This window comes from Wyeomyia smithii, chromosome 1 (assembly GCF_029784165.1).
Source record: "Wyeomyia smithii strain HCP4-BCI-WySm-NY-G18 chromosome 1, ASM2978416v1, whole genome shotgun sequence".
Taxonomy (NCBI): Eukaryota; Metazoa; Arthropoda; class Insecta; order Diptera; family Culicidae; genus Wyeomyia; species Wyeomyia smithii.
In genome coordinates, this window is record NC_073694.1 from 124,648,822 (window position 1) to 124,666,641 (window position 17,820).

The 17,820-nt window shown below is 39.4% G+C and overlaps 1 long non-coding RNA gene across 1 annotated transcript; it reads left to right on the top strand.

Annotated features, from left to right (window-relative positions):
- Positions 1–10,923: 10,923 nt before the first annotated feature.
- Positions 10,924–14,808, top strand: LOC129720307 (uncharacterized). Its single transcript, XR_008727251.1, has 3 exons — positions 10,924–13,867; positions 13,924–14,177; positions 14,233–14,808. It is a non-coding gene; the product is annotated as an uncharacterized LOC129720307 (long non-coding RNA).
- Positions 14,809–17,820: the final 3,012 nt, after the last annotated feature.

Genomic DNA, 17,820 nt, shown 5'->3' on the forward strand with positions numbered 1-17,820 from the left:
GCGGCAACCGCACCGGGCGTTGCTATGTTGGATTGGGAAATAGGAATCCCCACCTCGGGTAGTAGCGAGTTATTAAATTTGGCAACGCGATAGCAACGAGCCGAATCGTTGCTATTTGATGAAATGTCAAACTGTTGTTTTTTTTGTTTTGTTCACACAACATTTATTTGACACGGCACAATACAAATTAATGTTTTACGGAGCCAATTAAATCTAATGCCTTATGGTCTAGAATATCTTATAATCTAAAGGCAAATTCTTTACCCTCGCTGCCGACTACGAGTTGAAACTAAATCTTATACTAGAACTAACATGTTTTTTTTTGTTTCGCTGTTAAATTGGCACCTTGATGCTCTTCAAGTAGCTATAAACATGTAGCATGTATGGCAAGTTTCGCTGAGCGAGAATATCACGAGCTGGCACATAGGGCTGTATTCCTCGGGCCCTGAGAGTACCCAAAAGTAGAGATCTGGCGCCGCAGAATTCAGCATACACCCAAACCACGTGTTCAATGTCTTGATACCCCAATCCACAAACGCAATGATTACTGCTCGCCAGCCCAATACGCAAGAGATGTGCATCTAGCCCGTAGTGGTTGGACATAATCCGAGACATCATGCGAATGAAATCTCGTCCTACATCCAACCCCCGAAACCAAGGTTTGGTGGAAACCTTGGGGATGATGCTGTGTAGCCACCTTCCCAGTTCTCCCTTATCCCACGAGGCCTGCCAGTTGACAAGTGTATTCTGACGTGAAAATTTTTAAAATTCATTGTAGGCAATTGGTCTGTTGTAAATATCACCGTTTGTTGCGCCCACCTTAGCCAAAGTGTCCGCTTTCTCATTGCCCGGAATGGAACAATGAGAAGGGACCCACACTAAGGTAATCTGAGAAGATTTTTCGGATAAAGCACTCAGATGTTCCCGTATTTTCCCCAGGAAATACGGAGAGTGCTTTACATCCTTCATCGATCGGAGAGCCTCAATAGAACTGAGACTGTCCGTAAAGATGAAGTAATGGTCCGTGGGCATTGTTTCAATAATCCCTAAGGTATACTGAATTGCAGCCAATTCTGCGACGTAAACAGAAGCAGGATTATCGAGCTTGTAGGAGGCGGTAAAATTATTGTTGAAGATACCGAAGCCAGTGGACCCGTTGAGAAGTGATCCATCAGTATAAAACGCATTGTCGCAGTTGATGTTTTTATATTTGTAATGAAATATTTTAGGGATCTGCTGCACGCGTAAATGATCCGGGATTCCACGAGTTTCTTCCATCATGGATGTATCGAATAACACAGTAGAAACAGAAGTATCTAATAAGTTGACACGATTGGAGGTGTATGAGGAAGGATTTATACTTTGAGACATGTGATTGAAATACACAGTCATGAAACGGGTTTGAGAATTAAGTTCAACTAGCCTATCGAAATTTTCAATTACCAAGGGGTTCAAGACCTCACATTTGATGAGAATACGAGTAGTCAGATCCCAAAAGCGGTCTTTTAATGGGAGAACGCCCGCCAAAACTTCCAAACTCATCGTATGGGTCGACTGCATGCAACCTAAGGCAATACGCAAACAACGATACTGCAATCGTTCCAGCTTAATTAAATGGGTATTTGCAGCGGAGCGGAAGCAGAAACACCCGTACTCAAGCACCGACAATACCGTTGTTTGGTAAAGCCTTATAAGGTCTCCTGGGTGGGCGCCCCACCATGATCCAGTAATTGTCCGGAGAAAATTTACTCTCTGTTGACATTTTTTCATCAAATACCGAACGTGACATCCCCAGGTGCCTTTCAAATCGAACCAGACACCAAGATATTTAGATACCAAAACCTGAAAAATCGTTTTACCCACTAACTGTAAGTGGAGCTGAGCAGGCTCACGCTTCCTAGAAAAAACTACTGTCTCAGTCTTCTCCGGAGAGAATTCGATACCTAGCTGTAAAGCCCAAGCAGACAAATCGTCCAAGGTATCTTGCAATGGTCCTTGCAAATCGGCAGCTTTGGCTCCTGTAACAGAGACCACGCTGTCGTCTGCAAGTTGTCTTATCGTGCATAAATTTGCCAGACATGCGTCAATGTCATTCACATAAAAATTGTAAAGAAGGGGGCTTAAGCATGAGCCCTGGGGAAGACCCATGTAGCTAATACGAAAAGTTGCCAAATCGCCGTGCATAAAATGCATATGCTTTTCGGACAACAAATTATGCAAAAAATTGTTCAAAATTGGTGAAAATCCTTGTCGGTGAAGTTTGCCCGAAAGAATGTCAATAGAAACGGAATCAAAAGCCCCCTTGATGTCCAAGAACACAGATGCCATTTGTTCTTTGCGAGCATAGGCTAGCTGAATATCTGTAGAAAGCAACGCAAGACAGTCATTCGTTCCTTTGGCATGGCGGAAGCCAAATTGAGTATCTGATAGTAGACCGTTTGATTCGACCCAATGGTCTAAACGACGGAGTATCATTTTTTCCATCGATTTCCGGATACAGGATAGCATTGCTATCGGCCTATAAGAGTTGTGATCAGAAGCTGGTTTTCCCGGTTTTTGGATAGCGATCACCTTCACTTGCCTCCAATCCTGCGGTACAATGTTTTGCTCCAGGAACTTATTGAACAAGTGCAACAAGCGCCTCTTGGCATTGCCGGGTAGATTCTTCAACAAGTTGAATTTGATTCTATCTAACCCAGGCGCGTTATTGTTACAGGACAGGAGGGCAACTGAAAATTCTGCCATCGTAAGAGGTGATTCTATCGCGTCGTGGCCCGGAGACGCATCACGAACAATATTTTGCTCAGGAACAGAGTCCGGACATACTTTCCTGGCAAAATCAAATATCCACCGACTTGAAGACTCCTCGCTTTCGTTGACCGTTTTACGATTTCGCATTCTTCGGGCTGTGTTCCAAAGAGTGCTCATCGATGTCTCCCTCGACGTTTCGTTTACGAACCGGCGCCGATATCCACGTTTCTTTGCTCGGACCAAGCTTTTAAACTAGGTCTCAAGCTCCAAATACCGCTTAAAGTCGTCGGGTTGACCTTTCACCCAAAAGAAGGCCTTAAACGCGTCGGATTTTTCCGTGTAGACATCGGAGCACTCTTTATCCCACCATGGAGTGGGAGGCCGTTCTTTGATCGTCACGCCGGGATATTTCTTCGTTTGGGCTTGCAACGCGGCGTCGAGAATCAAGCCCGCAAGGAGGTTGTATTCTTCAAGTGGTGGGTGATGTTGAATCGACTCGACAGCTTCTGATATCATTTCCTCGTATAATTTCCAATCGATATTCCGTGTGAGGTCATACGGAATATCAACTGATCGCGTGCGAGTTGAACCATTATTAATTGAAATTTGAAGAGGCAAATGATCGCTACCGTGGGGATCAAGGACTACCTTCCATATGCAATCCAACCGTAGCGATGTTGAACATAAAGATAAATCTAAAGCACTGGGGCGCGCTGGAGGTTTCGGAACGCGTGTCATATCCCCGTTGTTTAATATTATCATGTCGAAGTCGTCGCAGAGGTCATAGATCAAAGAGGAACGGTTATCATTAGAAGGGGAACCCCAAGCCACGCCGTGAGAGTTAAAATCTCCTAAAATCAAACGTGGCGAGGGAAGAAGTTCTATTAAATCAAAGAGCAGCCGTTGCCCAACTTGTGCTCTGGGAGGAATATATATTGAGGCAATACAAAGCTCTTTACCTTGTATTGTCATTTGACATGCGACAGCTTCGACGCCTGGGAACGTGGGGAGGTTAATACGATAGAAGGAATAGCGCTTCTTAATCCCTAGAAGTACTCCTCCGTAAGGGGTGTCTCGGTCGAGGCGAATTATATTAAAATCATGGAAGCTAAGATCTACATTTGAAGTGAGCCAAGTTTCACAGAGGGAAAATGCATCGCATTTATGCTTGTTAATCAAAACTTTAAATGAATCAACTTTGGGGATGATACTTCTACAATTTCACTGTAAAATAGAGATAGAATCCTTCATCTCAGCCGATGAATTAGCCATCGAAGGATACGATCGCTGCAAGGAGGGCCCATTTAGCAGTCAACTGCTTCAAAAACGTTTTAACTGTTGGTAGAAATGCCAGCAGAAGACTTTTAAGAGGATCAGTTATGTTGAAATTTTCAAAAATCCAGTCCACAAAATCTGAAAACTTCAGCAGTCCAGATTCTGGCTGAATCTTGGACGAAAAAGAAGGAACAGTTGGGTTTTTAGATGTTCCTGGAAGTGCCGGAAACTCCTTACTTGAATTCAGTTTTGCCAATCCCAGAGGAGTTTGCTTCGGATTTTCTACAGCACTTTTTTGTTTCTTAGTATCAGTCACTTCAGATGGCGACCTTCTCTGTCCTTTCCTAGGAAGCCTAGGAGAAGAAATGTTTTTCCTCTTCCTAGATTTCCCGGGTTCAACAAAAGAAGATTCCCCAACTGAATCGTCAGAATCAGACTCATCGGATGGCAAGACCTCGAAGAGATTCGGGGAAACCAGTTTGGTGGTAGCGGCCTCTTTGAGCATTTCTGCGAAAGTGCGCTTAGAGCGCTCTTTCAGAGACCGCTTGATCTTGTCTTGGCGCTGTTTGTACGCGGGACATGCAGACAGCTCATGCGGAGTCTGCCCACAATAAAGGCACTTTTCAGCACCCTTATTACAGGCGTCATCCGCATGTTGCTCTCCGCACTTGCCACAACGTGCTTTATTGCCACAGTGGGAGGCCGTATGGCCCAACTGTTTGCACTTGAGGCAATTCATTACCCGCGGTACAAACAAGCGCACGGGCAGACGCACTTTGTCCACGAGCACATAGCTCGGCAGAGCAGACCCGGCGAAAGTCACGCGAAAAGAGTCTGAAGGGGTGTAAGTTTTTACACCCTTGTCGAGCGAAACTGAATGTAATTGCTTACATTCAAGTATCTTGGCAGGTTCAAGGCTAGAATCCTTGAAAAGGCCTTTTCCAGCCTTCAACAGGTCCTCGACAGTCAGACTCGATTCGCTGACCACACCGTCAATCTCAACTACGCGAGCTGGAATGTACACGTGGTACTCCCGCGTGAAGAGCTCACAAGCAGCAAGCTCGTTTGATTGCTTGAGGTCGGACACCAAAACACGCAGCTTATTCGGGCGTACTTTGGTAATTTCAGTCACGGCTGTAAACCGTGCCAGATCTTTACATATTTGCATTGTGTTCAATGCTTTCACTTTCGGCCGGAAAAATACAGCCCCAATACCAACTTTGCCCTCCGGATACTGCTTAAGCCGATGGGTAGCTTCCTGCGTGGTTCCATTCTTAACCCTTGGAACTTTGTATCCGGGAGGGCTAGGCGGTAGAACGAGCGGGTTTTCATCCCCGCGTTCGTCGTCCATGTTGGACGCGTAAGCCACACACGCAAAATGCCAATCAACAAATAATATTGTAGAAAAAAAACAGGAAAAAAAAACTACTTATCTTCTGCAGCCGCTCTCCACCGCAATCAGCGCACGGGCGATGCGAATCTCCAGTCCTTCACACAAGAGTCCGCTAGCAAAAGCTGCAGCCGCTCCAGCCACACAGCAGCACCAGAACAGCCAAACAGCAGTACGCCGGGTACTGGATCTCTCGCAGTAGCGACACAACGTACAGTCTGTGGCGTACGGTAGCAATAGGCGATGATGCGTTCCTTTGTCTTCAATAGACGACGGCAACGAGCAGCAGTGCACACGCAATACAATGCACGGTGACCTTGAAGGCGATTAACTTTTTTTGTTCTCGATAGTGAATGTTCGTAATAATATTACGAAGATGATGAGTGTTTCGAATGCGGACTCAATTGGTCGGCCTCGGAAGACACGTCGTAGGACGCAAGTGTCGGCGTGAACCACTACTCAATTTTATTTCCGATTGAGCTGAAATTTTGGACAGGGTGTTTTTTCGGGCAGGTAAACATTTTGTATAGGTTTTTTATTGAGATGGCCATTTTGGTTGGCATTTTGGTCTGCAACCTACACGATGCGAAAAGCTAAAATTCTCACAAGATTGGCCAATATTATTCAATAAACCTGAAAGGTTTGAGCAAATCTGCTCGGGAGTATTACCAACTATTTTCCCGTTTCATTCGGTCGTTTTATAAAAACCATTTTTCTCCTTTACCGCTGTTTCAATCTTCAATAATAACCTAAGATGAGTACGAAAGCGGCGTTGGAAATGGTCATCGGTATAGACCGGTGTTTCCGATAAAAACATTGTTAAAACGCTGGATGGCACCTTCCTCCGCATGGCGGTCAATATTTGGCTATTTACTAGGCTGAGAGCCGCCCCGGATCTTTCCAAAAACCATTTTATTAATCGCGTATAAGGAAATTTGTTCTGCGAAATCATTTTCTCCATCACTAGAATCAACCAAATACTCGAAAACTATTTACGCGTTCTATATTTAAGTTTTTTTTGGCGGCAAATTTTCAAATATTAATAGCAAACTGCGGGAACCGAGACAGCATGAAATACAGAATACAACTAATGACAGTTCGCCAGCTTTCAGTAGAATTGTCATTTAAGCCGACGTTGCGGGACGTGCCCAGTTTTACGGAATTACTTTAAATAAACATATAAGGATGAAAAAACCCATGTACGCACAAGTAAAAAAAAACCTGCAAAAGAATTATGCTATCGATAACTTGGGAAAACGGAAACAAAGTTTCGTGAAATGGAGGGAACATTTTATGAAGTAGAAAGAACGTAGCTCATTCCGGAAACGATTGACTGACGGATAAGTTGGTTATTACTTAATCCGAAAAAGATATGCGAAATACATCACAAACAAACATTTTGCCAACGCTGGCTAGTGACGGTCTCCAGAAATTGGCAACTGCCGGTGTGAAAAAGAAATAGTGGAATTGGTAATCCCCATTAGCAACGATTGGTGCGAAAATCGGTTGCTATCCAAAATAGCAACGGCCAGCGTTGTGAAAATAGCAACTCAAATGGCAACTCACCGGTGCGCTTGCTCTAAATTAAGCTAACCTTTTTCATCTCATCAATGCTATGTAGTTTATATTTTGGCCGTGTTTCGTGCGAGAAGACATAATAGGCTGGAAATGATGGTAAGAACTGTTACAATGGTTTATCACTCTACAACATTTACATTCTAAAAATATTTCCAAAAAACCAATCGGAGCTTGAATACATAAAAAATCTGGATAAAACTGGGAAATTTGCAACAAACTGGATAATTCTGAGACTAAACTATTTGACTGGATTACTGAAAAAAACTGTAAGAATCCAGTTCAATCTGGAAAATTGGCAACTCTGGTAGGAGGTTGTTTTAAATACAGACGGTGTTATGAACAGATACGCAGAGTGAGGTCGAAAACTCCAAGTTAACCGTCAAATCGAGGCTCCAAGTGTGAAAAGTAAACAAACTCAGGAGTGTTACTTTTCGTACAGAATGTGTATTGTAATCAGTATAATTGTTGTGAACCACGTGCAATTATGGTTTGAACGGAAAATGTGTTTGTTAGCTTGTATTATGAGTGATGCATTGAAAATTAAAAAATGTATAAACAAGCTTTGAAACTCAGTTATATATCCTTACAAAGTTTCGGAATTTCATTACACTTTCTAGTGCGTATGAAAAGCAGTGATGGAAACGAAACGAATATGATGCAATCGTTGTTCATTCATCATATGTGCACTTCACGAAGTGTACAGGCCGGGACTCGAATACTCTCAACCCATAATGAAATGATGATAGGGTGCATAGGTTTCTGGGAGAAAACAAACACATGACTAGACTACATCAGCTCTGAGAAGCGATTCGATCGTTGCGTTTGTCTCTCCATATGCCGGTAGTTACGAGAAGAAAGGATAGCAACAGGAGAAAATCATGTCGCCTGAACAGCAGCAGAGGTGTGGTGCGGTGAGAGGGAATGTGTGGGGGAAGCAACTACTTCGGCAGCGGTTGAGTTTAAGCGAGAGTAGGAGAGCATACAATGTCATTTTCTTTCTGTTTCTGACAAAAAAATCATATTCATGAGTCAAAAGAATAAGGATATAACAAGTTCTGATCTAACTTCATATACCGAGTTGTGCACATTGAGAACCACGTATTTTTTTTTTTTCACAACATTTATTTGACACGGCACAATACAAATTAATGTTTTACGGAGCCAATTTAATTGGCCACCACGTATTGTGGTGTACACTAATGAATAGAAATATATCGTAAAGAGGAAAGCAAAAAGATTGCACCAGCACCGATACTTTGTTTTTCGCATACTGACGACGATGTCAACGCATCCTAGGCTTGTTTTATATGTATTCATTAATCGCTAGAGGTGATTTTTTTCCTTCGCTGATGAAAAGTCATGCGTAATTAAATGTGGTTGCCAGAATTGTTTGGAATAGAATATTAGCAAAGGGTTGCCATATTTACTGCTTTTCTCTTTATAACACAGTCTCTAGTTTTAAAGACACGACCGCAGAAGAACCAACATAGAACTACGCACTCTACTAACAAATGCATTGTTTAGAGTGTTGCATTAATGAGATTTAAAATCTACTGCTTGCTAAAAACAAGAAAATCTTCGTTGAATAAACGCTTTTCCTTTATTGCTATAACATTCAAGTGTCTAAATCCAAAATTTGGGAGCAATATCATGAAATCTGAATTTTTTATGACTTTTCAAAGCTCGGCATACTGACGTTTTTTGACATTTTTTTGAAAAAATACATTACTTCGAAACGGTTTGGCTATTGTGGTGGCCTAAAACAAAAAAACGTAGGAGGGTGGTATTCAAGACACGACCGCATGAGGTTGGACTACGGTATTCTTATATTCCATTAAAACAAATAATAGAGAGAATTGCAACTCTAGTATTTGCTGCAATTTTATCTAACAGTGCATTTCTGGATGCTGAGACGTTAAAACGTTATAAATAATAATATATACTAAAAGAATGGATATTTTTTATTTAATAGCTGTCATTTCATACATATCCGAATCAACCCTTTGTTTGCTGCACTACCAAGACAATCATTTAATTGAGCGAATTGGTAAAATTTTCCTATCTAAGCAAAAAGCAAACTTTACGAAACTATCTGAAATTGGAGCCCTGAACGATTCAACCGAAAATTTTCAACCCAAAATTTTAAACTCATGCTAGGTTAGTTCCAGCCCAGCATATAACTTCATGTATTTGAAAAAAAAAAAACGTTTGGTTCAATAACTCAATATAGCAAGAGCTCAATCACACGTTTTTCGGTTGTTGTTATCAAGGTTTGGGCGAGTGACAGGAAAATATCTTAACTTCTTCAGTTGTGATTTAGAGCATTTCTAATTGTTTTGTTATTTTTCACGATAGCGGCAAGTTTGTTTCTTTCTCTGTGTGCGAGAAACAAAATCAAAACCGCGCACCGAGAAACAAAAACGAAAATTTAATGAATGCTCATTGAGAAAACTTGCAACTCTTTTTACCAATAACTTATGATACTCAAAAGAACCCGTTTTGATCTAAATCAAATTTCTAGTAAATAAGTGTTGATAATTCATAGGTAGTAATTTTTCCTCGATGAATAAAGACTGGCTGAAGAAGTTAAAATCGCTGCTGTAAAATCAAATTCACAACTGTGTTCGTTAAGACGTTTTAATATTTTCAATGACAATAATAATCTTTGATAAACACCCGCTATAGTTATTCACACACATGCTATAACTATCTAAACACGCGTTAAAACTATTCATACACACGCTGTAGCTATAGCTATCCATACACACGCTATTCCTTTCCATACATCCGATACAACTATCTATACACACGCATAAGCTATCCAACCATGTGCTATTACTATCCATACATACGCTATAACTAATCATTACACACGCAGCAGCTATCCACACACAAGCTATAACTATCCGTACACACGCTGAAGATATACACGCAATAGCCATAATATGCTACACATGCTAGTGTCTTACACACGCTATAGCTAGCCATACACACGCAACAGCGCCATCCCTATCATCGCAAATGTCATAGCAATACAGATGCACATACGCTATATGTGCACACTGCACACACACCCAACGTTTTCACCCAACGATATCTGAATTGGATTACCGCTGGTGGGGTCCAACTCAGATCGAAGGAGCACCGAACTGAATGAAGAAATGCAGCTTCCCACTACCTCCGCCGCTGCTGTCTGATACCACCGCTCTGGTTCTGCTGCAGCTCAGTTTGGCCGCTGGAATCAGCCACCGCTGCTGTTATACAAGACCGGCCTGGTGGCTTTTCACTTGTTAACTGATGACTGCTATGAGACGACACAGGCTATTATATAGCCCAAAGCAAAAATCCATCCGCGAGCAAACAAGAAGCGAGCTTGTGATTGGTTGAATGTGCACGACTTTTAACACAACTTTTAACTAGTTTAGTATCGAAAACATATTTAAATTATTATATGACAATCTTGCGCAATATTTCCCCTATCAATCAAGCCATTGGTGTTTAGAATCTGTTCAGTGGTAATGATAAAAGAAGCATTTTAAAACGGTGTTGAAACACCTGTTGCAGCTACCGAAAGCGAGCTCGTTATTGGTTGAAAGCTGTGAGACTGTTTACAAAGTCAGATCGGTTGTATCCGTTAGTGTCGACTGTGCTTGTGAAGAGAGGTGGTGATTGGTTGCTCGGTATGATTTAGACAATCGATGTGATTTATCAATTTTTCAATAGTGTATCTCGAACAATAGGTTATTTTTGTTACATAAATTCAACCGTAAAAGAATTTCTGATCGGTTGATGCCAAAACCTCGAAATTCTGAAAAGAAATGACTGATATATAAGCGCTCAAAACCTGACCACTTTTCCCTGGTTTTCCCCGGTTGAATTACTAGATTTTCAAATTCAGGTGCCTAACTTCGATATAGACGTTAGTCCAACGTCAATAAAGGTCAACGCAGAACAAGCTTGGCAAGTTGCAAAGGCTAATTTGTAATGTAATTACAGGAGTAATGAAAAGTGCTCCGTCGAAAGCCTTAGATGCAATTCTGCATCTATTACCACTCCACCAGGTAGTGCAACTAGAGGCGGAAGAAAGTGCATTGAAATTAACACGCCTCAAAAATATACCTGATGGAGATTAGACAGGCCAGCTGGCAATCCTCAAACATTTCCAGCTGAGCAAACATATACCAGGTATCGAAAACTGGATGAATACAGAAGCAAACTTCGAAATACCTTTCAAAATCATAGAGACCGAACGGGAAGTTTGGGAACAAGGTGGCCCGAACATCCGACAAGGCTCTGTCGTCTTTTACACAGATGGATCAAAAATGAATGATTCAACCGGAGCAGGTATAAATGGTCCAGGGATAAGTATCTCGATACCAATGGGCCGTTGGCCTACAGTGTTCCAGGCCGAAATATTTGCAATTTATGAATGTGCACAAGTCTGTTTGGCTAGAAAATACAGGCATGCTAACATATGCATTTTTTCTGATAGCCAAGCAGCACTTAACGCACTAAAAGCCTTCACATGTACCTCTAAGCTAGTATGGGAGTGCATCCTTTTACTGAAACAACTGGCAGAAAGGAACCAAGTATGGTTATACTGGGTTCCTGGTCACTGCGGAGTGGAAGGCAATGAAAAAACCGATACCTTGCTAGACAGGGGTCATGTACCGATTTCATTGGCCCAGAACCGTTTTGTGGGGTATCATCAAGCACCTCGAAAGCAGAATTGGAAACCTGGGAACATAGGACAATACAAGAGAACTGGATATGCTCAGTAGGGCTACGCCAGTCTAAACGCTTTATAAAACCAAGCGTGAAAAAAACCCAGCAATTGCTTAGTTTAAATAAAAAGGGACTAAGGACAATTGTCTCGCGTCGTCGCGGTAAGGACAATTACTGGATTGTTTACAGGACACTGTCCAAATAGGCATCACCTGGAACAAATTGGTCAGTCAGATGACGAAATTTGTCGTCTCTGCGGGTTCGAATGTGAAACCGCAAAAGATTTGCTCTGCCACTGCAGTGCACTAATACAGCGCAGAATAAGAGCCTTTAGAAAAGGAACTTTGAAGCCTTTTGAGGTCTGGTCTGCAAATCCTAATGAGGTAATATATTTCATACGAACTTCAGTGCCTAATTGGGAGAAAGGGTGCGATATGACAACGACGATCACTTCCATCAATAGTGATATGTCTGCCACGAGTACCCAAACTAAAGAAGAGGTATACCATAAAAGATCAAAATAATGGTCGCAGTGGTCCAAATCTTACAAAAAAAATATTGTGCAAAACAAACCCCTTTCATTATATATTGTAAAATTTGATCGTAGTAGGCCTGACACTAAAAAAATTTTTAAAAAAGTTATTTTTTGTAGGAAAGTAGCTTAAAAGTTTAGTTGCCGCGATTTGCCACGGTTGTGACTACATTGAAAATTTAGGTAAAAACGTAGGCTTTCTAATGCATACTGTCCGCTGTAGCGCAAAACTGCGCAAATTATCACTTAAGCGAAAAACGATAGCAGATTTTTTTATTTTTTTTACTTTTGAAGTTGAAATTTCATCCAGGATTAATTTTAATCATAACTATGATACCCCATTAATGAAAATTTATGATATCGAACTCAATCCGAAAGGATATAATATAAATTTGGGCGAAATCACAAAATTTATCAATAAGAAGCTATAATGTCCAATTTATCCGATTTGCTTCACACGAAATAACCAAAACAACCCGCGGCGATGGTGATTCACAACTTTCGATTGCCTTTTCATTTTAGCAAATCGAGTAGCACGAAAGTTTTTTATTTAACAGTTTACTAAAAAACAAATCTTCGGCTTATTCGATTAAAAAAAAAAACAATTTACATAAAACAGCAGAATAACGAGAAGAAACTACCGGCGCCGGCGATTCGTAAAGCGATACGTACAGCGATTCGCAACTTTTGACTGACGTTTGCGAACGAGAGCAAAAAGAATACGGATACGCATACGTATGTAAACAAGAATGACACGTTCGTACGAAAGCAACGATGTTCGAAAGCTCGAATTGGTTAGAACGAATCGGATTCGTATGTGTTCGTATCGCATTCGTACGCCGCTGCTGCTTTCGTACGAAAGCGATACGGCCGTAAACAAGAATAAGGGTGAAAGTTTCTTTTCTAGTGAAGTGTTGAATGATGAAAAAATTTGCTGAAATCGTTGCCAGATATTTGGATCGTTTTGTTAGTGCTATCAGCAATATCCTTTAAGCCAGTAAACTCAGTTGAAACGTCATACTAGATTATTCCCCCACGAAAACGGCGAAAGTTTATACGTTTAACCCAACGAACAAGCAAAGTTGTTGCATCACTGATTGACGACAGACCGATGTCATGGCAACTGTTTCCTGAAGCTGCCGCCGATGATGATGACGCACTAGGTTGAAAATATGATCATAAGCTCCGTTCATTGTGCCGCATGTGTTACTGTACAGATTTTTTTCGTGCTTCTAACTATATTGAATTTAGGGCTATCCAGAACGTGTTGAAACATGTTTGAACATGAGCATTCGTGTCCTGCACAAAATCCATAGAACGTTTAAAACAAAACAGTCGTTCTTCGCTTTTTGCATTCCTACACACCACTTGCAGCAACAGTTGATCTCGCATGGACGGCGCTTATTCGGCTGTTTCGCAAGCGCTGACAGCCTTTTGACGGATAATCGAGCCAGAGAAAAACGGCTTCAAGCAAAATGTATGGGGATGACGTTCGTGACAGGGATGTGATTGACGATGGCTTATTAAAATTTACAAGGCAGGTCTAAAAGGCAAAATGACCTATTTCAGTGATCAGGATGCAGGACCGTTGGCGACACCGAAATTATTACAAAAAGGTTAACTTGATAGAAAAAAAACCTACTTTCTTTTAACTAAAACATTTGCATTTTAGATCCAGCACCGGTTGAAATACCTCCAAGTACGTCGATCATACCAATATCAACGTTTTATGGGGACCAGTGCCGAAGGAGCTGATTACAGCGGAACGTACCGCTAATTGTTACGATTCTCAAAAAATTGTGAGGATATTCCGGCTTGCTTGGTTTGCTGACGAAACCTGCCATTCGTTTGTTGGGTGTTGACTGGTGGCGCATTTCAGACAGACAGGGCTTTGATTTTGATAAGGATACAAAATAATTACAGAAGGTATTTGATTGTCATAATACATATCTTATGGCTGTTTCATGTGTTGTTTTTGAAGGTGAAAAACAGTATGCCATCTAACGTGCCACCCACCATGCCAATCACAGTATGTCCATATTCATACAAGGACCACCACCCATGAACGGCATTGTCGAAGACAATTTTTTAAAATAACCCCCTTCTTTTACGACTTGGTTACCAATCAAATTGAAAACCGTGGAACAATTTTGTCAATGACGTGGTGGTGGCGGCTTTGGTAGTGGTCGGCGCCACTAAAGCGACTGGATGAACAATTATCGTTGAGGCCTCCGAAATTCTGCTTGTTATAGAGCATATTTTTCATAGAGCATAATATAACAGCGCTTAGTATATAAAATGAAAACTATGCCAAATGAGCTAACGTCGAATATCGACCATCCTTGGTGTAAATTAAACTTCACTCACGTTTGAATAACTTAAAAAAAGCTCATGTGTTTTGGTATAGGCTTTATTCAAAGAATTGTAGCTCAGAAACCTTTGGTTGTATATAAAAACTGTCTGAGAATGAATTACAAATTGACACTATAAAAAACATTTTTGACTAACAAAATTCTTTATAAATACTCTTTCTATTCACGAAGATAAAAGTTGGTTTTCTTTTAAATTTTATTTTTGAGAAACTTAAAATTAATCCATTATGTACTACAGTCATACCTCGATATAAGGCAACTTTATTTTTATTTTCGTGACGTTATATCGAAGCAAAGCATTTTTTTTTTCAATTTATGCAAGATTGTTTATGGTTACTCAAAGATGCGCGAAAACGTATTTTTCATAACCTATCAGTATTTTTAAACCTTTCTTACGCTCATTTAGAAAAATTTTCAGAAGCAAAAAAAATTTTTTTTTCAATTGATACAAGAGGTCACAAAGATGCGTGAAAACCTATTTACCATCACCTATCAGTATTTTCAAACCATTCTCATGCCCATTTAGGAAAATTTTCAACAAGCAAAAAAAAGTTGTTCTAATTGATGCAAGACTGTTGGTGGTTACTCACAGATGCGCGACAACCTATTTTACATCACCTATCAGTATTTTTAAACCTTTCTTATGCCCATTTAGAGGAAATTTCAACAAGCAAACAATTTTTTTTAATTGATGCAAGACTGTGAATTGTTACTGAAGGTTGCGTGAAAACATATTTTCCATCACCTATTAGTATTTTTAAACCTTCCTTATGCCCATTTTGGACAATTTTCGCATTGGTTTCAAAACATACTACAAACATTTTTTTGAAGCAATTTATAGCCCAAAACAGTTGCTGTATCATTTATTTTCAATTTCAATACATTTTAAAAAGTTACATTATATCGAGGTAAAAGTTACGTTACATGGAGTTACGTTAAATCGAGTTACGTTATATCGAGGTTGCCTTCTATCGAGGTATATTTGCAAATTTTATCATCAAACACACATAAATGGATAATAAAAGACAAGAAAGTAATAAAACCTTACCCTAAACAGACAAAACAGTGATAAAAAAATAATTAAAAAATCCAATTTTTTTTCTTGGTTTCGTATTCGCTACGTAGCTTGGCTTAACCCCCCATCCTTCCCCTCGTCACGTTGAATGCTACGTCATTTATGAACGTTCCCTTATATGATTTTAACAGTTATTTTGAAACTAAAAATTCTTAGTTAATTTCCTGAATACACACGTTTTCAAGTATTCTTGAGTCTAAATTTGGAAAATTGGGAAATAAACACTAAATTATAAATTGGCACTTTCTTCATTTTTTCACTGATACCAAACCAAAACCATAAAAAACAATTGCACAAAAACGTCCCAGTTTTAATTTTTTCATTGTCATTGTTGATTTGGTTGAAATTTTGCATAGATGTTTGTTTTTATTTTTAAGGATTTATTTTGAGAGACAAAACGGTTCGTTTGATCGGTTGACGGCAAAGTTGTGAATGATAATTTTAGCTTTCTAAAAAATAACCCAAAAAAAAACTTTTTTAGCAAAAAATAAATTAAATTAATCGTCAGGACCCGAAGGACAAATGATGGAAGGTCCAAAATTTTATTTTTTGAGGAAAACTACAGCATGGAGTAAATCAAGGAAAAGTCAAAAAATTTAAAAGTGAAAACAATATTTAAGCTAGAACGAATTATTTGATTGGTATAAGGTCTTGAGCAAAGTTTTAGACAATAATTTTGTTCTTCTCGAAAAATATCCACCGTATGACAACATATTTTTTAGAACCAAAAATATAATTATAAATAAAATAGGGTACCGCTACTGGTTTTCTTCGGCAAGTTTTTGGCAGCAGTAGTCTCATGCAAAAAACTATCGAAGTAAACCACTACCAAAGACGTTCGATACTCTATCTAAAAAAAATCCCTTTTAAGAAGTCTGAATTTTTTCTACGAGAACTGCACACTGTAAGTTCACCAATCAACTTAACTTGGAGAAATAAAAAATGTAAATATAAAAATTTGTCAGAAAAAAACTTTAATTTTTTCACACACTATGACGATTGAAAAAACCGTTTTGGCTTTTTTCCTGAGCCGACTTCTTAATGACTATAATAATTTTCAAATATTACAATAGTCATTAGGAAGTCGACTGAAGAAATACCCCTTAAATTAGATTTCTCGTTAACAGAATGAACAAATGAATCCAATTGGCTGACCCGAGGACCTATCAATTAATGATAAAAATATTTTCAGAATCAAAACGGGGTTGTTTTCCGTATAGTGTTTTCGATTAAGCTGTAGATAATAATTTTGCCATCTCAAAAAAAAAAATTAAAAGTTCTGTAGAAAAAAAAATTTATTCTTTATTTCTTTAGTTCAGTCAACTATCGTTGTTCAGCTAATAGTGTGTAGTTTTTGTTATAGAATTTTTTTTTAAAAAGCAGGTTTTTTGAGGTATTTAAATTTAATTAATTTAATTAAATAGTTTGTCTTATTTCTAGGCTTGCCACCTCTCCGGGTTTCACCCGAAGTCTCTGGGTTGGGGAGATGATCTCTGGGTCTCCGGGTGAACGCAAATTTTCTCCGGGTCTGGGAGAGAATTTCCGGGTCTCTGGATGAAAGCGAAATTTCTCTGAGCCAGCGCAATTATTTTCAACTCGCTTTGGAAACGACATAAGTCATAAATTAAACAATTTATTAAACTCAGAAAATTAGCGAAGTACTGTAATTTCGGCATTAATTTTGAGAATTTCTCCAAAGGAGATTTTAACGCTGTCGAATTTACGGCGAATCTTCATCATTTACTAATTGGGTTGTTTAGCTATATCAGTTTTTAATATCATCTGAAAGAGCTGCATTTCTATGCAAAACTACGCATCTAAGTAAAACGTGATTTTCAAAAATTTTCTATCGTTGTCATTCAATTTTTAAATAACGAAATAAAAATTCTCGAAATCTGCTCGAAATCGCTACAATGACAGTTCGCCCATATACTAACTGTCATTGTAGTGATTTAGAACGATTTTAATTATTCATTTAAAAATCGTAGGACAATGATATAACATTTAAAAAAAAACACATTTGCTAAGAAAATTACACTCTTTTAGCTGTTATATAAAAATCAGAAATCTGTGAATAGCTAAACAACCCAATTTTATTGAAATATTTTACTGACATTGTCAC